The 24,772-nt window shown below is 32.6% G+C and overlaps 2 protein-coding genes and 1 non-coding gene across 4 annotated transcripts in view; 1 reads left to right on the top strand and 2 right to left on the bottom strand.

Moving 5' to 3' along the window:
• Positions 1-24,772, top strand: part of Rph (Rabphilin) — a 242,387-nt gene that overhangs the window by 58,060 nt on the left and 159,555 nt on the right. The window lies entirely within an intron of this gene.
• Positions 1-24,772, bottom strand: part of LOC142981393 (uncharacterized) — a 103,147-nt gene that overhangs the window by 55,154 nt on the left and 23,221 nt on the right. The window lies entirely within an intron of this gene.
• On the bottom strand, positions 8,120-8,188 carry LOC142981970 (U4 spliceosomal RNA). Its single transcript, XR_012959956.1, has one exon. It is a non-coding gene; the product is annotated as a U4 spliceosomal RNA (small nuclear RNA).

Genomic DNA, 24,772 nt, shown 5'->3' with positions numbered 1-24,772 from the left:
AATAGGGAATCGAAATAATTTGGAATTAAACTGTTATTTTACAATCTACATCATACTCAAACACGCCTGAAATATTTAATGAAATAGATTTTTTGACTTATTAAACAAACATTTCTTTTAAATCAATTATTCTATCAGTAAAATTCGTTAAAAGGGTAATTCCGTCACAGTGAAAATAAAAAGGGCGCAAGTCTAACTGTGAACAGTACGATCTAGACAGCCTAGGTATAAACAAGTTGAGCTAGACCTAACGGGACCTAACACTTAGCGCGCCGTGTGGGCAGCGCGGCTACATCTATAATGCCTAGGTTTGTTGTTAAAGTACTAGCATTCCTTCACATCTTAACTTTTAATGTGCATTTCCGTCTTTAGATAATATGGTAAAATGTTGTTAGAAAATAACTATAATAGTATTATAAATAAGCTAGTTTGAATGTCTCTTAATCACACTAGTACTACTTAAAGGATTTTGATTAAATTTGGTACCCAAATAGTTTATGGATAAGTTCATGCGATACTTTTAGAATTTGTAACGCGGACGAAGTTGTACGCAATAGTATCAATGCAACCCATTACTCTCTCACTAGATAAGGGTCTTCCCCCGAAATGAGAAAAAGATTAGTCCTAGATTCCAACACGCTGACCAAGAGCGGGTTAGAGACTCTTTATCCCTCGAAAAACTGTTACAAGAATGTCTCAAAGTCAAGAGTCAATTTTAAAAGGGACTATAAAAAAAATAGTTTTCAGATAAAAAAAAACATTATTAAAAGCGATTCAACCAACAAAAATAACCTTTTCATATATTTGAAGTCACTTAAAAATATTGTTTTACAAACGCAAGCACTCTTCATACACAAAACTAGCAACCGCACATTAAATTTAGCTTCCATATATCAACCGTAACAAAAAACATAGTTTTTGTGCCCCTCTACTCACAGTACACAGTTTTTTAACCCATCTTCTTTACATTGTCCATCTTTTAGTACTATAGTAAGTCCATTAGGAAGGCATTTTTTGCTAATTTGTTAGATGCAGTATCTACAAACGTTTTTATTCGAGAATGTTTGAAAGCACTTAACTGATATGTTACATCATTTAGTATTTTTTGGTTTTTTAAAGATGTAATGTAGGTACGTAATAGTTGGGTCATTGGTGTTTTTTTTGTGCAATTGGTTTAAACGAGTTTCGTCTTTATGCACTAGCTCTTTCTATTCTTAAGAACTCCCGCTTGAATCATGCTCTTGTGTTTTGACTTAAACAAATAAGCCACAAACACAGTACAAACAAACAAACATGGGACTAGAATCTACGACCTGGTAGTAGCGTTGCTACCTTTTTTAACCACTGTGCCATAGAGGCTGTTAAATACATTTATGGAACACATTGCCAAGGATGCCCCAACAATTTTAATAAAAAAACAAACAAAAAAAGAGGTTTTATTTCATTTCAAAATCAAAATTCACATAAAATACTACAATTTTATTCTGAAGAAAGCTTTGAAGCCAAACTCAGAAAGTGTGAGCCTTCATAACGAAAAGTTATACTTAAAAATACTTAAAATAATATAATTTATAAAGTAGCCAACAGAATAATAAAATCCAACTCTATTTCTACAAGGCAGTGTAGGTCGGGTGCGCGTGCGCCGGCCGACGGTCGTTGACGCGGCGCGTCGCCCGCGCGTGCCTCTAGCGTTTTATTTAGTAATCGTTGCGCGAGCTTTTGTTCACCTATTGTTATATACCTCTTGAAATATTACTTACTGTTTATACTTTTGTAAAGGAAATATTCTGCTTAAATACAAAGTTAAGTTGAGTTTCATAAAAACGTTGTTTTTCGGTAAAAGTCACGTTAATCTCTACCACTTTGACTATTTCAAAGATATTTCGGATATTTTATTTAGTTTGTATTTTACTCTAGAACTAAGACCTTGCTATAAGGCTTGCAATTACATGAAACTATTAGATTGTGAATGGCGAAATGTGGGTCCATTTCAATCACCTCTACCGACGCCTTCGAGTACAACAGGTGTGATGTTATGTAGGTATGTCACTAAAAAACAAAAGTAATGCAATACTTTTTGGTAGGCATTTTACTACTCTATCTAAACTGGCATCTACATTCAATAATCAACTTTAGGACTATTAAAATTAAATTCATATCTCAAAGTTCAATCACAGCTATCGACGGAAAATTATCGTGAACTTTATGCCCTTGAAATAAGGGCTATTTTCGCCAAATAAATCGTTTGTTCCGTACTATTAGAACGAAATCACGTACATCTCGCTATTACCATAAATAAGGTAGGCTGTGGTGTTATCACAGTCGGTAAGTTCAAAGCGTTTCTGTGTTAATTAGAAAATAGCCTTATTAAGTAGTTGAATCGAATTAATAATTGATAAGCAAAGTTAGGGATATTTATTGCGGCCTGATTATAGATGGGTGACCGTATATGGTGTTGGAGTTTAGCATCTGTTATCTATTAAAGGTAAGAAGTACCTACTTAATAGTTAGTCGTTAAAATACTTAATTTATTACGTTTTCATTCAGGTTTATAGTTAGTAAAGTAGGTATTTCATTGTGATATACCTACATTTTTCGTATAATTATTGCGAATATCCTTTATATGATTTATTTACTAATTAGAACTATAAATACAGGATTGATAGCTTTACAAATTTGTCATTTCATGCAATAATAATTACTTGCAGACTTATTAATTACGAATATAATGAATATATTTGTTTCAGGAATCGAACTTCAAACCTTAGCGAACAAACTCATTGCTTGCACAACACATGCATTCTTTTCTAATACGTACACAAGCCGTAAATCTTTCAAAAAGCTTATCTTTATTTATCTTTAAAGATAAAACTCTTAAAGATCACATTAGCCCATTTCTCCCAATACTTCCTATATCTATCGCAACAAGATAACTTTGGAATTTTAACTATTTACACAACACACTTATCAGCCAATGATAAAGAAAGATATTTACTTTCAAATACGTTTTTACCGTATATACTTTTCTGAAACTATTGATACGCATTATTCTTTATGTTTTAAACATACAACTTCTGCCTGATTAGGAATACCAGGAAATGTTTGTTAATATACATAATATTATGTAAAGATTATTATATTAGACAACTTTGGATTTGTTCCTCCTTCAGAACACAAAAAACTATTTCCCTGACAAATTTTATCAAAATCGGTGCAGCCGTTTAGGCGTAGATGTTGAACATACATGCACACCTAAAAACTAGGTAGTAAGAATTTGCGAGTAGTCCTAAAGTTCTAAATATTTTAAGTGAATAAAACGCTTGTTATCCAATGACTGTGCAAATCCGGCTTTATATTTTGGCGTTACGGAAGTCAAACGATATTGGCATTGATTTTAACGCTATCTATGCGTATAAAAAACACATATACATGTACTATTTTCTTGTATTCTTGAACGACACATTAAAAGCATTATTTTTCCTAAAATTTTAGAAGCCATCGGTAGCAGGCTACATTTACATCGGTAGCTTCGTAGTCACCATCGCTAGCATCTGAGTCATTATTCATAACAACTAAATACCTATAATTATAGATGGAGATCCCTACAGGCTTAAATTAGCATATTTCGTCATGGGGTCAAGGGTACTCCTACGCAAGTTGAACCTAATCCACACGCGACCTTTACGAAGGACATCGATCATATTAACAATAAATAATTAGTCACAGACCACACCCATGTGTTAAGTGTGTTATGTAATAGAATATAGTATTTTTAGGCCATCCAGATTTTCACGTATTAAGGCTTGAAATTTTGTTTTAAATTGGCTCAATAGTAACTGCTTCAAATTAGGCGACCTTGTGCAAATAAATCTTATTAATTATCCGATATAGACCCACTACTATGCATCAGGCTCCCAAATAACAGCTTTTAAACTGCCACTATTCTGGCTAAGTACTTAGGTACTACGTGGTCTAAGTTAGTTTTGCAATATATCTATAGGCAATCTATTTGTTGGGCATAACCTAAGATGTTTTGTTAATTATTAATAATCTATGTATTAGTCACATAAAAGTGCTGAGTATTACTCGATAGTAGCCTGGAGTTTGGCCAGTGAATAGCAAAAAGCTAACTGCGTATTACATGGGACTTGTACAAACGTTGGGTTTTCAATACACTTTTGAGTATAACAGGAATGATTTTATGTATGTACACAATAATGTTTACCTCTTTATAATAGTAGCAAAAGTATGCCTACAAAAACCTCTTTCTTACACTTCGATCGTAGTAGAGAAGTAGTATATAGACAAAGCTAACCTTCTAATACACAAAAAGGAATGCGTGATTGGTGCTAAACAAAGAAATCGACAAGGAACAGCGCGGTGATAGTGCTTGAATTGATTAAGACGTCGGCCTCGGACCACGACGTAGGCGCGCAGGTACACTTAGTTGTTACTTATTGATATAATATCTAACATTCTAGTGAAACATACTTGATTCCTTATTAAGTTGCTCTCTGTTTATTAACTAGGTGTAGTGAATTGAAAGAGGCAAGATCTCCCGGAATGAGAAAGGGCCATAGGCTTTACTCTAACAAGCTAGCAAAGTGCCGATTTGGGGGCCTAATTGGATATTTGTATATGTATGTGTATACTTAAAAGCCTGTCTAGGTTTGTAAAAATAATAAAAAATAGCAATAAATTACAATGTAAATAATCTGTCCATTATTAAAATTGCAATTTTTAAATTTCAGATGATGCTTTTATTTAAAAATTTTGAATGAAAATTCCATGTGTACCTTATTCCTCAACATTCACTGAAATTAGAAAATATTTTTTCCAAAATATGGTATTTATATGCCTGTCTGACTCAGAAATGAAACACGCCACCCACCTATACAATTAACAAAATGATTTATTCCATCAATATTCAGTCACATAATCCATCGTGCACATAATAAATAGTTTAATTTCTTCTTAATTGACAACCAATATGGGAGGTTTCCTTTACAGTTCGACATGTAGGTTGTATAAATCATTTGTAAAATATATAAGTGTTTAATTGTCTTCACAGTACTTTTATAGGAGTGCAATTTGGATGACTTTTTTGGTAGCCTTTGTGAATATTAGTAAATATACGACCACTACCATAATAGTTCTTAATTAATAAATAAATACTATGGTAGTTTTTGTGGATTTGAGTATTTTTAATACATCTTGTAGGCTACACAAAAGATGTAGGTACCGACGTATAAAAAATACAGTATGGTGGCATATTTGTTGCTAACTTAAATATTTGGATGTCAAACGATAGTTAAAATGTACTTATTATAAAGGAACTGAATAAAGGTTGTCGCTTTACCACCATTATTGTGATAGGGGTTAAAGTTTCTATTACCAGGTTATACAAAATGGTAATTTTATATCGTATTTAACTTCAAAGTTAATGTTTACACAATGAAAAAAAATCCTGGTGAGAGATTTAGTTTTTCAAATCAATATTAAAATTAAAGCTATTTTAAATTTATTTAATTTTAATATTCAAAAATGAGGTCTAAAATACAAGGTTATACGCAGTCAAAATACAGTTTTGTTTATAGTCTAGTATCAGTCTAGAATCGAACCCACGTTTATAGGTTAATGTGACGCGAAATATTTGTTCGTAACCGTTATGATGTGGCTAACGAATAACTTAATAATATAACGGTTCATTGACCCCGCACTGACCGTCGTTTAATAGAAGACAGTTTTATACTTCTGCTATGTAAATTATAAACTATGCAGGAATTGCTATAAAATTCATACTCTTATCGATAAGTAGGAATGCAAAGAAAACTATGTTTAGCTTAACTGATAAACTGCTGTATAAAATTTAGTAAAAATAGATTCTAGAGAAGTGTTTTTTTATTTTTTTTGTTAATAAAATGCGCCAACTCACAATAATATTAGTCAGAAGAAAAAGAAACTCTATTTAACATACATTGAAAACTAATTGGTTGTAAATTAATGTTTATAAATAAGTTTATCAGTTACCTGGTTACCATAGTACAATTTCTGCTTGATTTGGAATCAAATGACCAAATGCAATACATATGTATTTATTTTCTGCTTAAAAAATCGCCTGCTCAAGACAATGCATAATTTTGGCGTAATTTACTATTCATCTCAAAGTTAAATGTTATTTGCTTCAGAATTTTAATTTCAACAACTTCAATTACCGACTCGATAATCGAAAGTCCGTATTCCTTGCATCGTTAACCTTTCGAAGGACATCAGTGATAAGTGCCGCGTATATTTAATATTTCTTATAATAAGTACATTAACCCACTTCCCTGCTTATTATGTTTGCACGTAAACACACTTATAATAAATATTTGTCCTTCTTGTTTCTTATTTACTTTACTATGAGTGTGAGTGTGCTTGTTTAGTAGGGTTTTTACAGAAATTACTGTATTCAAGGAGAAATGGTTTAAAATGCTTAATGGTTTAAATTATCGCGGTTTGTACACATAATACTTAATTGGTCTTAAATGGGACGAGAATTTTGGGGTTACGATACCCTATTTCTTGCCTGGCGTTTAGATCGACCTTAAAATTCTTACCGCGTTAAAGATCACCAAGATTTTTTTTAGACATTTCTATGATTTATTTTAGACTTTATTATAAATTTTCAGTAGTGGAACAATTTCTAAAACAGATTTCATAGTTTAGAGATGGTCTGTGAGTTTATAATAAAATCTGCTCTACACATCAATAATTCCTAAATTCCCATATCCTTGGGGATCAATATTAGCCTAAAATCAAAGCAATATCACGTCAAAAAACTAGTTTCATTAACAATGTACTATGCAATTACTTTTTCCTTGAGTTTTATTATCCAATAAAAACTATAGCAATGTGATTGAACGAGCTGTGACGAATTGTTCCGACGGCAACTTGTCTATAAATGCAATAAATACTTTATATTTAAAATTCGCTTACAAACTACAAAATTAACTAGCTATTTTCAGAGATAATAGTGTAAAACGGAACGTTACTTGGAAAAGAAATAAATACCGAAACTGTACAAGCGAAGATACATCAGAGATTATTTTTAAAACGACATCTATTTGAAAAGAGAACCAATTTACTCAGAACATTTATTTTATTGTTTTATGCTTCGAATAAAAAAAAGAAACAAAATGAAGTATGTAACTACTTTACCTACAATATTTATGAGTAAAATTCTGTCAGTATTTTTTATACAAAGATAGGTATTTTTACATCAAAAATGTTATCTTTCATTTTGAAAATATTGACATTATTCACCTATTGTTAGACTGATTGACAGCTGTCACTGAGACGTTTCATGTCAATCAAAATAATAATAGAACCTTCAGATTTTTTATATTCGTGTATTTCTATTCATTTCTTAACTTTATTTCTTTGATAAACCCATCAAACTAGAAAATTATTTCAAAGGTAAGGATTTTGAAATAATTTTCGTAGTATGTTTGCTTTTGTTATAATTATTTATTATGAGTCTATTTAATTTTCTTCGTGACCTGTCAAGATAAAAAGTCTCACATTACACAAGACTAGTTTTACCCTTTTTGGATAAGTATTAGATAGCGTATCAGATGGAAATTTAGCAGTTGTTTCCGTATATTTGCCGTCACTTAATTTAGAAGCTGGGTTTTCTGACCATTATTTACTTTGAATTAATCCTAATTTAAGATAACACTCTATCATACTTCAAGGCATAGGTCTTCTCCCAAAATCAGATTGAAATGCACCTTAAAACTTTAAAATTTATTCTGTTTTCACCGTTAGCCTTTAGCTCTTTAAATAAACTTTTGTTTAATTAAAATATTTATAAATAATACCACAATCATTTTAATTAAGTAAACCATATAAGCAATACAAACAGGCCTACTCACTCAAGTACACAACCCACGTCACTACTGACCTCTGCCGGTCGTGAGGGGAAACTGCACTTAGCACCATTACATGCGTTACACAGATCTATGTGTTTATATGGACATAAGAAACTATACTATTATGTCTTGTATAGTTGCACTATTAACCTGTTTTAGTTATACACTAGTGGCCCGCCTTAGTTTTGCCCGCTTTTCAAACTTACTTTATCAATTAGCAATAATCGCACCTCGGATAAAACTCATTGGTTACGATATTGCATCTGCGCAAAGTTAAGCTTAATTTATCAACCCTATTACCTTACTATAACTAAACTCAATATACCCTAAACTTTTCTCGAGAATTGCTTTATTTATTGGTGAAAAACACAAGAAAATCCATTCAGTAAAATTTGAGTTTATCGCAATCAGTCAGACTACACGAAGGGACTTTAATTTATTATTTGTAGTGATACTAATGACACATAATATCACGCCTGCTAAAAACAGAATATGTTTAATATCACGCTTGTTACACACAGAGGTGTAAGCAGACTCAACATTCATATCCCATGTAATAGGGTGTGAGCCTTTTGTCATTTACGCCACATTGTGAAACTCAGAGGTACTCAAAATATTCTTATATAAATTAAACAAGTCGATAGTTTGGCCGACTTGGGAATCGAACGCGAGACCTCATAACTGTCTTCTTGTGTTCGTGAGTGGAAACTACACTTAACACAATTACAGCGACACGTGCTACTGATCTATGTGTTCATTACTGAGACATAAGAAACTATGCTATTAGGAATTATACCTATTGTTGTTTTGTCTTTATTGAGGAATTTCTAAACGAACTATAATCCATGTTTATTGGTAACTATGCTATTAAGGATATTGTTGTTTTGTTTTTGTCGAAGAATTTCTAAACGAATTAAACTATAATCCATGTTTATTGGTACTTTTAAATCAATTATATTTATTTTGGAATTACAATAATGCGTGGCATTTACGTATGCTCACTTATAAACTCATTGCAAGAAAGAGATTAAAGTCTGTTGTATTTACATACATACATCACACCTGTTATCCCTTTGTATTGAAGAATTTCCAAATGAACTAAACTATTTATAATCCTTGCTTATTCATACTTTTAAGTGAATTGTAATTATATTAGAATTACAATATTGCGTGGGATAACTGTATGCTTAACTTTTATTGATAAACTCATCGCAAAAAAGACCTTAAAGTCTGTTGTATTTACATACATACATCACGCCAAAATACTCACACAACACCACGTTGAGAAAAATATCAATAGCATATTGTTCAACCCAGAAATCAGCAAATAAAATTACAATATTTACAGAACAAAAATTTGAATGATATGTATCTAAAAATAAGATTATTCATCGTCACGTAATGATTTTTACCGGTTTTTCAAAAATACGGATATTATATTCAAAACTTCTACATTTCTATTTTTACAAAATATCGGCCATTTTGAATGCATAACGTTTACATGCTGATATGTTGTTTAACACGTGAATGCAAATACACGGACTTTTACTTAGCAACCGCTCGCTAAACCATTTCGTAAGAGATTTCTCTAATATTAATATAAGTTATTTTAAGTTTTGTAAAATACATGTTATCAATTGTGGAAACTTTAGTTACGAGATTGTTCTAATGCTTCAAAGCGATTAGAATTGATTTTCTGCTCAGACAAAGTTCTATGATAATTAATAGATTTAAGCCATTACCGATCCCCTGCTAAGATGGTGCCTTTTTCTGGAAATTAAGGGAGTGATTATTTGGCGTTAAGTGCAAGATGAAAACTTTGCATTCCTTCAAGAACTGTTAAAAACTTTCAAGCAAGCATTTCCTAACGATGTTTTTGTTCACCGATAAACAAAGCAATAATTATTTCAAAACAAATATAACTTGAAGAAAAGCTACTACTTTGCTGCCTGCCACGGTTTTCGAACCCTTAAATATTTGGAAGCAAAAGACACTACGTACTATCACCTCTAGATTTTGAACCTATTAGTAACTGCCTATATGATTAAACTATCATTTTTTCCCTTCGCTTCATAACAATATTATGATAAAATATCCAGCTTCACCGAACGCCATCGTTCGATGACCATGAAGCTAGAAGTGATGCAAGCGAGTGACGTAACGACGCTCACAATACAGCCTCTTACAACTGTTTACTATCCGTTCGTGAAATAAGCCTTCTTGTTATCAAATGAGAATGAACTTTTGTTATTTTGAAACACTTATTATTGCTTGCTATGAAAGAGCTATGATTGATTTGGGGCCTTTTTAAAATTCTTTGGTAGTAACGATGCAGGGAACTTGAAAAAACATAGACAAAAATCAAATATTTTCGTAGGTAGAGCATTGAAATTGTAAGGGAGAAGAAGGTAAGTTCAAGTTTCCTATACTTCTAAGACTACTTTTTTAGGACGACAATAACAAATAATGCAAAACCGGAACATAATTTACCCAAAGCCTACTAACAAACCAGAATACGAGTATAACGTCAATATCTCTTTTAGCGTTTGCATTAAACTATTTACTAACTCTGATATAAAATGGAAAGATACAAGTGAACCATTAACCTCGGTTTCCGAGGTACATTTAGCGATAGTTTATCTATTCAATAGCGTTTAAGTTCATATAAAAAAAAACTATTGAATAGATAAACTATCGCTTAATGTGCATCAGAAACCGGGCATAAGTCGAGTTACATTACGAAATAAATACACCAACGAAATCATATAAAAATCTCAAAAATCACTAAAAATCCCAGCAACATTTGTATAAACGTTATACAGTCATAGTATTACCGCGACATTGTGCGGCTAGTTGCCCTCTAACCGAGGCGAGCGGACCGGTCGCATTCCTCGACCACTAGCCACTAGCCAGCACCGGACACCGTGTCGCACACGATAGATGGAAAACGTTACGACTACAAGTGCTGTGATTGTTTTCAATGAGTGTATGAATGAGGTTTGCTTTTTATCACTTTAAATTTATATTAATCCTACTACCAACTAAGTCGAAATTATTTGAGGTTCTACCTATGTATGTTACTCTTTCACGCAAAAAATATTAAAAGGATTTGGATGTAACTTGGTAAAAATAAATAGTTTATAGCTTGGATTAACAAAGGCGCGAATAGATTTCCTAGGATAAAAAGTATTATATTAATCCACGTATTAAACTTCATCAAAATCAGTCTCGTTTTGTCTCGTGATTTATTTACAGAGTTGTCAAAACATCTAAGCTTTTGCATTAACATTCGATACATGTAGGTATCACGCCTCTTTACCACATGAGTAGGCGAACACCAAAGAACGCCAACGAACTGGGTACGATCCTTACAAACTTCCCTTGCCTCATTAATTTCTACACATCTTATCATACAGGACCGCTGAGCAGGCTGATTATTTACATGTACTAAACTAGATAATTGAATAGAATAGAACAAAATGATTTATAGATACGACACCATACCAATTTTCAACAGCAGAAAATTCAATTTTCATTAAAACATGACCATAAATTGTCCCTAACAAAACCTTTTACAAGATAACCACGATCACAGATAGATCACCTCGACCTTGCAGACTTTCCCCTGAGGTCAGCACAGACGTACAACATTACTTGTACCGAGTTAGACATTTCACTAAGGCTTTCTGTGAACTTGCGATTATTTTGTCGTTAGGTTCATTAGTTGTTAATGGGAAGATTTTAAAGACGTTTAGTCGTTTTTTGTACGTTGAAGTGAATGTTAAAACGTTTATACATATGTTTCTATGCTAGATTTCAGATATAATATTACGGCTGTTAAACCTGAAGGTGCAGACAAAGATGTATGGAAAACACCCACGTATCGCCATTGACAATGTCAGTCCCATGTAATAGAGGGCGCTATGCCTGGTTGGACTTGATAAAATTAGATTATAATAGCAATTAAAAGTTTCTAATCTGATAAACTTTTTCTTCAAAACAATGGGAGAATTTACTCAGAAGCGACTAAAGCTACAAAAAGCCGAATGAAATTCTTAAAATTTTAATGAATCTTTTAAACAGTAGTTCGAGTAATAATCGCAAGTGTGCATCAAGCCTAAAGTAATCTACCACATGTGGTTGAAAAGGTCATAGGCCTGTTATTACTTCAATACAGTATTCAATGAAAATAATGTATTTTGTAGTTCTTACATATTATTTTTCTATTAAATAAATAGGGAATATGCGTGTATTTTTTTTATTTTTTTAAATGATAATTTACATCATTATATGAACGTAAAAAAAAAACAGCTATAAAAAAAACGAAATTTAGCTCGAAATAAATAGTTTTAAAATAGTAGGCTGATTTCATCATTTTAAACGACCGCCATTTTGGCGCGCTTGACGTGACGTCAAAGTCTATAATAGCAATCAACTAGTGAATAGCTACAAACGTGTTTCGGCCTCTATTTTATGAAATTATTTTGTTTTATTTCAATTACACAATGCAGGAGTGCAGTAAACCAACTTTCAAGTACTGTATCGTGCCCTTATGTAAAAATACAAATAAAAATGCACCAAATAAAGTGCTTTTTCTTGTACCAAGAGGTGCTGCAGTAAGGAAACAATGGTGTAGAATCATGAAAAGAGACATGATATCTCCATGAACTTGTTTATATTGTTGTGAAGACCATTTCGACGTAAGTATTCATTCCATTTTATGTACAAATTGTTTATTTATCTGCTAAACTTTGCTAGTGCCCACATTATAACCTCTTGCATTTACAACCTTGCTTGAAAAAGGCCCTATGTTCAAAGGTTTGGTACAATTACGACCACTTGACTGACTGAAACCCAATGACACTGAACAGAATTCTAGAATTTCAATATATTTGGGCACAAGAATGCCTATTGCAAACTAATATTATTTTAAAAACTCTTATATGCACTATTTATCCGTTTCACATTTAATTTCATGTTTTATTTTTTGTTTTTCAGTTAGAAGAGGATACAGCTAATTATATTGAGTACAAAATAATGAATTTGCAAGAAAAACACAAAACTGTATTAAGATTGAAGAAAGGTATCCTACCTCACAAATTCCAATGTCAAAAGGATACTGAAACCCAGCCATCGTTGGAGAGAAAAGCTTACAAAAAGAGAAAACATAAAGAAATAATTGAAGAAGCTTTATCCGCACCACCCGCTAAACAAAGTGTTAGCACTACAAAGCTAACTGATTTGTCACAAATTGATCATGGAAGCAAGTACAAGTGCATCTTCATCTCAGGTGAACATAGAAGATATAGAAATGAAAAACCTCTGTGAAGCTGGTTGCAGCACTTCATTATCTACTGAGAAGATGTATGTTGACAAAGCTGTTAAAGTGAATAGTAAAATTCACCCCTTTTATTTCAGTAGACGTAAAATCCAGGTTTGATGCAAAAAACGTGGTCATCATAAACACATCAATTTTCGGGAGATTGTCCGATTGTGCTTTGACGAAACCAATATCTGTCATTTTTCTGTAAGTCTTTTGACTTTATTTTTACGAAAAAAATGTAATATAACTTCAATATTTACTTCAAATCACAATAAAACGGAATTAAATCGTTAACAGCACAGAACTGAGAACAGGATTATTTGTTATTATAGACTTTGACGTCACAACTCGTTCCGACCAATAGCGTTGCGTTTCAGCTCATTTGAATTTTTCTCGTATTTTTTGCACTTTTTATTTCATAATTTCTAATTCAAAACGTAATTATATTAAAAAATATTAACGTGTACGCAATTCCTAGGCAATAAACTTTAGGAAAAAAAATATTTGAGCGTTATTTGAATCTTACGCATATTCCCTATACACTTACTTTTCTTTTTCAAAGGACGACTATCTCATTATTATGTTAAATAGAGAAGTAAAAAATAATTAAATCAATGTTTTTTTTCCGCAGTAAGCAAGGTATTTTCCAAATTTGTTTGTACAATATACACTTTGCAACAATATACTGAACTAATTGATAGACTTATACTATGTAATATAAATAATAACGTTAGTGCCTAAAAACCCTTCAAACGTCGTCGCTACTTGACACCTTACCATCACTTTAACCAAACAAAAATTCGCATCTAAACTACTTTAATAAATATTACGCAAGCGACTATAGTTTACTGACCATTAACTATCTCTCTCTCTCTTTCTCTCTCTCTTCCTAGCTATTCGCCCCATATGGTGATAAAGTCAGCCTTTTTTACACTCTCAATATATAAGTATTATCCCCTTGCATGTTTCAAAAACCTTTTAAACATCGTTGGTACTTGACACCTTACCATCACTGTAACCAAACAAAAAATCGCATCAAAATTACTTTAATAAATATTACGCAAGCGACTCCATCAATTTTCCGGGTGAGTCTATCGTGAGTAATTGGCGAGTAGCTCCCGCAATGGGGCCAAGTGCAATAGCCTAACAAATCGGACAACTTTGCCGGTCGCCAACCGATTCGGTACAACTTTGCCAGCCTTTGTTTAGCTATTAAACTAACTCTACATTGTTTTTTTTTGGAGGCTTCTGTAAAAAGGTAATTGTTTTATTACGGTATTATGGAATGACTTGGCTAGGTGCTAGGTAAAGTATTGATATCTCAAGCAAAATAAAGATTGGTGCCCAGTGTCCAAATATTTTATCTGCATCATCTCTTTAGTACATACATAATATCACGACTGTTATTCCCAAAGGTGTAGGCAGAAGTGTATGAAATAAATTCCTATTTCGTCATTTACAGAGTTAGTCTCTTGTTATATTAGCCTATTGCAATAAACCGGGCATGTTGACTTCACGCTATTCTAAGGTGGAAAGTATTCTAATGTGAACATTTCAATGTCAAAAATATACTTTCAGAAAGTAATCTTAGAACAAGCAAACAACTTTAAATAAAAGTGACAAAGATTACACGTAAAAGCCTTGAAAATAACAGGAAAAACACGTTCAGGCATTGTAAAAAGTCTATATACAAAGAGTATATAGCTATTATGTATGACGTCACTGATTACGTCATCGTCTTTAGCTGTATCTCGATACAAACATCTTGAAGATTACTAGTTAAACACTGTTTTAATCTTTAAACTAAGATAATCTATGGATTAAGAGTTACAGCGCAGGTATTTACTACTTCGATACCTCGAGTTTTTATCGAACAAATGAATGCGCTAATCTCAGGAACTACTGGTCCGATTTGAAATATTATTTAATTGTTAGATAGTCCATTTATCGAGGAAGGCTATAGGTTTTATATCATCACGCGACGACCAATAGGAGCAGAGTAGCAATAAAATATGTTACAAAAACGGGGAAAATGTTGACCCATTCTCTCTTATGTGACGCAAGCGAAGTTGCGCGGGTCAGCTAGTCAACATATACACCTTCTCACGCTCTCTGTGAGATCTGTGGTGTACTATAAAATTAACCTCTAGCGTGATTTCCTTAACTCAATAAAACTTTTTTTACCTTTGCAAAATATCTATATTGTATTTTTTTTGTAAAATATATTTGACATCAAAATTACTTGAAAACGATAGCCCTTTCGACACATAGTAGAAGTTCATAAGTTTTCTATACATATAATTAGATAGTAATTCGATAGTATTAGAAAATCGTCACTTAGAACTTTATGACCTGTCTCGTGGTCTACAACTACATAGTCCAATATTCGATACCCGGTTCATTACATAAAAACCTTACCTAAAATATACTAATTCTTAACAATATCTATATTAAACTCTCAAAAACTAACCGCTCACTTATAAACTTCACACGCGTATAACACTAAACTGTTAAACAAAAGCGTATGGGCAGAGTTCACACGATCTCTGTACATGAACCAGTTTGACTGCTTTCTGTGTATTGTTCTTAATTATTATTCAATAACTTACTTCTTTATACTAATTAGAGCTTTTGTGTGAAACGGACATTTAACTATCCTGTCTAAATCAGTCTTACCGATAGGTATCGTGTTATAACCTAGGAACTGGGTTGTGGGGGTCCGATAGGCAGACGCTCTATGCAGAATACTGGTATTCAGCTGCATCAAGAGAAACTAGAAGCTGACTTCAATATAGTTGGAAGAAAAGCTTGGTTGATAATGCAGATGATAAGCCTTGCTTAATATTTTCTGGTGACGTTTATGGACCACTTAGGGAATAGTTTCTCTGCCACAGTGTCATACATACATAAATAAAATCATGGTACGCAGAGACCAGGGATCAGTGTAATTGACTGTAAATACCTTTTAGTAGTAAGGAAAATGATATTCTGGCAATAATGACATTTCGTGTTAGGATTATTTTTAGATACTTATAAATTTATGGCTGAAATTAAAGCTGATGGCCTTAAAATTCTTGAGAAGGTATTTTAAGAACCTCATGGTAATAATAAGGATTATAACTTAGAAATTCAGGTATCACACCATAAAATAAGTATAAAACTTTATATCCCATAAAATCCTTTTTCAAAACTTCCTAATTTGAACATAAATTCAATACCAAAAAATGTTAATCACTTAACACCCAAACGGAGCACGATCACCCAAAATAACAAAACGAAAAAATCACATTTTAAAATAAAACTAAACCTTAAAAATCCGGTCGAAAAACTTGTAAAAAAACCATCAACAAAAGGTATTAAAATACCAAAACATGGGCACGCGATCGGGAATCAAACCTGCTCTATTAACGCGCCGGGCACGCCCTGGGTACTCGAAAAAAAGTGAAAAGTATCATCGAGGATACAAGTGGATTGACTGCTTGTAAATGTATCGAAATTTTTCCTGGAAGTTTGTTGAATGAGTTCAGAATATTGGGCGCTTGTGTTAGTTACTGGAATGATGTTTGTTTAAAAAATCACTAAATAAGGTAAGTATTCTAACGAAACTGTTAAACATTCATACCGAATTTGTTGTTTTTTATGTAGTATTCAAATTTATATTATTTATATGAAAATAACATTCTGCTTAGTCTTTTCAATTCCTTTACATTTATTCTTAAATCTATACTAATATTATAAAGCTGAAGAGTTTGTTTGTTTGTTTGATTGTTTGTTTGTTTGTTTGTTTGTTTGTTTGTTTGAACGCACTAATCTCGGGAACTACAGGTCCGATTTGAAAAAATCTTTCAGTGTTAGATAGCTTATTTATCGAGGAAGGCTATAGGCTATATATCATCACGCTACGGTCATTGGGAGCGGAGTAGCAACGAAAAATGTTACAAAAACGGGGAAAATTTTGACTTATTCTCTTAGGTGACGCAAGCGAAGTTGCGCGGGTCAGCTAGTAGTAACTAAATTTACTTTATCAAAATTACGATAACAGCAGATATTACAAAATTCTAGTAAATATTTATAGCAATTGCTAAAAGATATGCTCATGATTAAAACAATAAAATCTTTCATTTTGGACACAATGACACAATTTTTATTCTTCAAAACTTTACATATCCAAACCTAAATCTACCAAACCATGCCACGACTGACCACATCTGTACCAAAACAGAACTCAAAACGTGTTTGGAGGCCACGGGCACAGCGGGCCACAGCGGGCCCAATGGGTCGAATTTGTAAAATAAAACACGAACAACCCACGCAAATCATACGCACTTGGGACCAATCTCGAGTTCTCAATGTATTAACATACCAACACGATTGAACCGAGGGCTGAATTGGGAGCACACTCACTTTTTAAAATACATTTTGTTTTATTTTTTAAGACAATTGTCGATTTAAATTGACTTGGATAATTTACGTTTGTTTTTTTATGATATATCCAAAGGTGTAGGCAGAAATGTTTAAAGTACACCAGTGTTTCGACATTAACTGTGTTACCCCCGGTTTCTGAGTACACTTAGCGCTAGTTTATCTATTCCATAGCGTTTTTTAATGAGCTTTGACGCTATGGAATAGATAAACTACCGTTAAATGTACCTCAGGAACCGGGGGTTAGTCCCATGTAGTAAGGGAGCGTATTGTTATCTACCGACTAAAGACATTTGTTATATCATTTTTAGCGAAGATGTTATTCTGTACAATATTTCTGTAGTTGTGTTCATCGATGAAAATAATGCATTAAAGTTTGTAGGGATTGTAGCAAAGGCGTTCTTTGATAACTCCCTAAAGACTTTTTAGCTCTACATTTCAATACTTTTTAATTTTCTTAGTATAGGTTAAGGTTACGATCAACAACTAAAATTAAATCGACGACATTGGAGTGAGGACTTAGGGCGATATTTCACAATGAGATATCAATTACAATATCAAATAGCTCTTCAAACAGGTATGCAAAGATGTTACCAAATCCATAGAGTTTCAAGTGGTTTTTTTCTCACAATCCAACATGGTTGAACAGTCACGATCTGTCAGTGACCTTATGCCAACCTTGTGAATGTGTCAGACAGTTGACATTAGTCAAAACATGGCGCGACCTTTACAATCAATAATAAAAACTGTGATAAAACACATTCACTTGTGAGAATTAGTGCTAGTTTCACAGCTCATGAATAAGTTGGATAATCTAGTCAATGGATAAACTGACAGTAAATGTATGAACACAACAGACTGAGAAAATTCCTTTTAATAACTTATCCGATACTTACATTCTGAAGTGGTGAAACAGGCCTTTATAGGTTTAACTGTTGAGGCAATAAAGTACCTACTCGTAGGTATTTAGTAGTAGTATTCGAGCGTAGTAGTTTTTCTACACTCGATAGTATCGTATCGACTTCGTATCGAATATTTGTCATTTAATATGGACTTTTTCTGTATGTTACTGTTTTTGTTTCTCGTCTGAGTTTAATTAAATTTTATTTATTTTCCGATGGAGTTTGGGGGAGACCTTTGTTCACCAGCTGTTGTATGGTAGGTTAAATATAAAAAAAGCAATTTCACCATAAAGAAAACTAAAGAAATATGTAACTAAAAAAGGCTTTACTTTTAGCATTTATTTCTAACTTGGGCGTATACAAAAATTCTTATAGCTTTATACCGGAGAATGTATTTAAAAGGTACCCAATATTTTTTGCGTGCCTACACAGGTAGTTTGAGTCAAAAATATTTGTTGATACGTAAATGGAAGGCTAAGTCAATGACCCAAGACAACACCTACAGAATACTAATGTTATGTACACACGTATGTCTCTTTATTAATATTTATATTTACTGGTTTATTCCGTTATGAATACAAATAAAACCTTACAATAATAGAAATAAGATACTGTCGTTTACCTGCCTGTTTTTGTCCTAACAGAAGAATACATGAATACGCTTGAAGATTGTACGAAAGTATCTTGAAAACGTATAAGTACAAATTGTTGAACATTTTGATTCTTCAGCCAGTACTCTAATAGTTAACTACTTGAAACTAACTTTTATTTTATAGAACTCTGTTGCCCACGTCATGTCAATCAATGGGAAAATTATCGACGGAGCAAGCTATTGGAGATTTGTATGTAACATTACAATTTGTAAAGCGGTCAGCTTAATTCTATTGTCAGAGTTAGATACAATCTTTAAGAACAACGGTTAACTCCGATTTCTGATTTAAGTAGCTAAATGCAAATATCTGAATGTCAACTACAATAGATTTATTTGTCATTCTAGAGTAGTTTAAAGTTACGAGTTGTATCAGTGATGAACATTTGTAAATTACGAAGAGATTGAGTTTCAATACAAGTAACTGATCACTTTCTTAGGTATTCTGGTTTTAATTGGTAAGTGTGGCGGTAAAGGTTACTTCACTAATATATCACCGATGTTTATGTATATGTTCTCAAGTAAAATCGAAAGAGAAACCTTCAACAAGCGAGTCACAGCAGGATTTTGACAGCGGGTCAAGAATGCACTGACAGAAAGTAAATACATTATACATTATACATGTACAATTGTTTTCACTGCGCACCTAGCATGCTGATTGTTTAGTAAAAGTGATTTTGTATCGAGTGTTGTGTAGCATTAGATGTTTAATGATTACGGAACTAAAACTATTGTGGTTTAGGGCTACAGTTTGATACCCTAGTTGAGCCAAGTTTGAAGATTTGAGCAGCATTCTTAATTATGGTATTGTACTTAATAATGAGACATGCTATAGCAATTAATATAAATACTTTAAAATTGATAAGTCTTTTTGTTAACGCTTGATTTCGCCTAAACGAGTTATTTTCAAAAAAACCTCCCTAATATGAAATAGGAATTGAAACTTCGAACGCGACAGAATTTAGAGACAAAATGGGAAAATTTGTTTTGAAATAACTTCGTCACATATTACATTGCTAGGTGTTAAAATAGTTTCAGAGGTTTGTATAGGTATACTTACTTATTCAATTTTCGTCAAACAGGAGTTATTTACTATTATTATTTCGTCCATATTAATCACTCGAACTGTATTTGTAAACATAAAAGGTTACGAAACGATAATGTTCTAAAATTGGTAACATGACCTCACTCTCACTGCGACAAACGAAATAATTGTATTTATCCGGTGCTATACCTAACGCTTTATCAATTTGTGTGTTTGTATGAATCACTTTCCAAATATTTCATTTGGTTGTAACAATGTTTAGGTACTTCAGGTTAAGGTACTGTGTTTATAAACATATTGTGAACTAACTTAACCCACTACTGTCCCACAGCTGGGCAAGGGTCTCCTCCTTGAATGAGACATAAGTACTTGAGTTCCCCACACTGTGCTAGTGTGGGTTGGGAAACACATTTTAAAAACATGTGAAACATTTTGTTGTATTCAATGTAGATATCAAAATTCACTTTATATCTTCATATTTAATTTTATTCTCGTATTTCTTTTGAGTTTACAAATCATATAATAAAATACAATATACACCATCTACGTATTAAAATTGCGAATGAAATCTTAAACCTATTTACATTTCTCAACGCACGTTGCAAATGGCGTTGTTATTTACATTGATTAAACGATAAGTCGTTTCGATATAAACTTTATGAGCCGGCACAAGCAGCCCATACGCAAAATACCTCTGCTTTTTCTTAAGAATGACTGAATAAAATAAATTTAACCCATTAGTGTCCCACTGCTGGGCAAGGATCTCCTCCCAATCAAGGGAAGTATAAGGGCCTTGAGTCCACCATGCTGGTCAAGTGCGGACTGGGGACTTCGCATTATTAAATGTTTTAAACAAATCCTAAGCATGAAAAGTTTCATAAAGATGTTTTCCTTTACCGTCGTTCTTTGAATAAAGTTGTTAAATCGACCAATGAACAAATAAACATGTTTATTTACCTCTTATAATGTACATATACTTATAGATTATACTGATAAGGCAAAGGAGGTTAGTTTCTCAGTCTCGCTATCAAGATCTCACTTTACTCCAGTTAAATATTAATCTGCTTATCTTCTACACTGTTTGTACATAAAACTGTTTTATTAACTTTATAACTACTTTATTATGCACAGATTGTAGAGTTAATTTAGTTCTTGCAACATTTTGTGATATTTGGATTACGAGTTTGCATGTATTGTGACGGCGAAAGGTTATTTAAGAATGAAAATACTTATTATATCTAGAGTATAATTCCGCGTGGTGGATACGGGTTTAGAAGTTCAGATCAAACCATGAAATTTATTGGCTATTTAATTTTTTTAAATAGCGGCTGTAGGAAAGTGATAAATAAATTATATTAACTGTCAAATGAAGTCCGATACCTACTTAATCTAAATTGACAGTATGTTATTAAAACTGTAACCTAAAAATTAAGGTTTTTTATTCTTTAATTAGATTTTTTCTGTAACCTATTTCTTAAAGACTTTTAACTAACCTTCATGAATATAACTGCCAGAACAAGATGGTCAAAATGAGTCAAGCAAATCAAAGTAAAAAAAAATATACACAAATAATAATCATACTATGTCAAACACACCAAAATAAATAAATTATATACTGAACAAGGCATAATAAAAACATTAATCCCTATGTTATATTAAATAAGTAATCATAAATAAAAATACTAATTAAGTAATTATTCAAATCCACAGTGTAAAGGTAAGTGATACGCGCTAAGTGTACAGTTGTAATTGTTCTATGAATATACATACATACATACATACAAATAGACACGTAATTATGTATGTAGATGTTATTGTTTACATTACATAAGTGTTTGTTTGTAAACAATGGAAATTTTGTTGTAAAAATAGAATCTTGACAATTATAAATTAATTGTGAATAGCATTATTATTAATTACAATATTCATTTTATGGAATGTTTCTTGACGTTTCGGCGCAGTTTAGACTAAGTAGGATGTAACTTACTCTTCGTCCCATACATTGCTGGTTCTATATGGACCCAAAATGATATTATCATTGTTGATTTTATGGTATTGAAATATAGTACCTATGTAGTTTTTTTTATAAATAATAGGATGCAAGCTAATTGCAATTCTCTCGGTTGATTACCAATTTTTAAGATACTGTTACTAATAATATAATAAAAACAACAAATGATTTTTGCCTGACTTGGGAATTGAACCCCGGATTTAGACAAGGGCAATGTGAACTATACACTAAAGTTAACTACACACGGCCCAAAGAGGCATTAAGTTAATTTATTTATATACAGTTAATGTTATTTAACTGTAACCATAAACATGAGTTTTTATCAGGGTAACCTAAATTCCTATCAATCTTGTAGTTAAGTTTAATACCATTGAGATCGTATACCAAACACCTGTCATAAGAATGTCAATAAAAACATGTTTCACTTGACGTCTTGAACCGTAAGGATAAGGTGTCATTGCGAGATGAGCTAAGCTGATAGCAAGGACTTCGAAAACCCATCTTAGAAACCATAAAGCCTGTTTTACCGTTAAAAGATAAGTGTCAAATAACCATTCTGATACATATCGTGACAGTAAATGTAACAAAAAGACTATAAAAATCCACTTGCTAAGCTAACGGATAGTTGTTTAAGAGTGGTGAAACAGGGGCTTTAATTAGTTGTCTTAATATGTTTTTAATAAAGTCCTGAACCTGGACACATTTGGGAAGGACTTTTGCCCATCAGTGGGACTCATATAGGCTAAGAAAAAAAACACTTTAGTCCAACCATTTTAAGGAGAGTCGACTTTGCATTTGCCGGCCAGCGGAGGAGTACAAAATTCAGAATTTTGAACATTATTGACCCTTGGCTCGTGCAGTTAATGGTTTGATACAGTGACATTATTTTGAAAATACTTTAAATTGTAATCCAGATAAATCTTGCATGACGGCAGAATATTAGTATTATTATTGCGTACATTACAAAACGCAGCCTAACAAACACATCTCCGCTCCGCTCGTCTCGTAATGAGAACAAAGCCTTAGAAGTATTGATGTCAAGAGCAATTAGGACGATGATCTAACGCGTCCTTTTAACTTGAGATTAACTGTGCTAACAGATTTATCTCAGATAAAAACATACGTACTCTCTGGTATATATCACTGGTGGTATTGTCATTTCTTTGTTTCGAATAAAAAAAGTTGTAATATTTTTGACTGTCTTTGTTTTCTCTTATAGGATTTTAAAATAGTTTTATCGGCTTAGACTGCTTTTGTGGCGCGATAGGAAGTGTTTCCGACTCCTGTGTTGAAGTTCCCGGGTTTGAATGCCAGGTCAGACAAAGTGCTATTGCTCTTTTTTTTATATAATTATCAATACAAATCACATTTTGACAATCAGAGTCTGTAACCAAGTCAAAATCTAAGACTCAAATAAGGTACAATATTACCTAATTTTGAAGCTTTTTGAGAAATTCTTATGTTATGTCTATTTGGATCTAAAACTATTATTACGTGCGTTTCTTACAACACAAGTAGGTAAATGTATGTATGATAAAATTAAATCTAAGTAAAATGAGCGGAAGTAATTATCTTCAAACTAGTCAAATAATTCCAGTCATGCACATTATACACACGCAATTGAAATGAAACTGAATTTTAAATTAACCTCATACGGAAACAGTAAGTAAATATCACAATTTTGTAGGTCACTAGGACCAGTTTTTGCATAGCAACAGAAATAAGACAACACCCAAATTACTTTCTCAAAAAACTACAAATAAAGAAAAAGATATAATTGAAAACAGCTGTCAAAATGTGCGCCAAAATGTGCCCCGTCAGAAAATGAAAGTTCAGTTTTACATGTAAAACTATTTGTTGGCGTCGCACGAATGGCCGGCCAGCTTTCACGAATATATGTTTCACACGTTTTCGAACGTAACCGTGTATATTTGCAAGGTGATATAATAAAATGTGTGAGAACCTTTTTGCGTGTTGCTGAAGGAACTAAGCACTTACACCTGCCATTTGTTATAATAAATACAAAGTATATTTTACCAAATATGTGCTTGTTAAGTTATAACAAAACAAAAGGTGCTCGTAGCCAGTTGCGCTCACCGGCCGGTAAACGATCTGTGGGTTAAGCAACCGTTGGCGCGGTCAATCTATAGATGGGTGACCGCATAGTCGTATTTGAACTGAGTATCTCTGTGCTTCGGAGAGCACGTAAAAAGTCGGTCCCTGTTGTTGTCAATTGATAGAACACTCGTTAAGCCCATGGCCCAAAGGCCTTTCGGGCAGCTTGTACAACTTTGACACTAGGATGACCACTAACCATACGGTAGATAGATAGAACAAAACAAAATGGCCTCTCAAAAAATATTTTAATCGTTTGCGTGTTTTCAACACATTTAGAAAAATGTAAGATTAACACACCGATAAAAATACTTGAGGCTTTCTATTGCGAAAAATTATCATAGAGAAGCTTGCGTCATACATTTAGACCATAAAGAGAAATGGCAGAACCA

The sequence above is a fragment of the Anticarsia gemmatalis genome, chromosome 20, assembly GCF_050436995.1.
Source record: "Anticarsia gemmatalis isolate Benzon Research Colony breed Stoneville strain chromosome 20, ilAntGemm2 primary, whole genome shotgun sequence".
Lineage (NCBI taxonomy): Eukaryota > Metazoa > Arthropoda > Insecta > Lepidoptera > Erebidae > Anticarsia > Anticarsia gemmatalis.
Note: the sequence above shows the minus strand (reverse complement) of the source record. Positions and strands in the feature narration are given on the sequence as shown.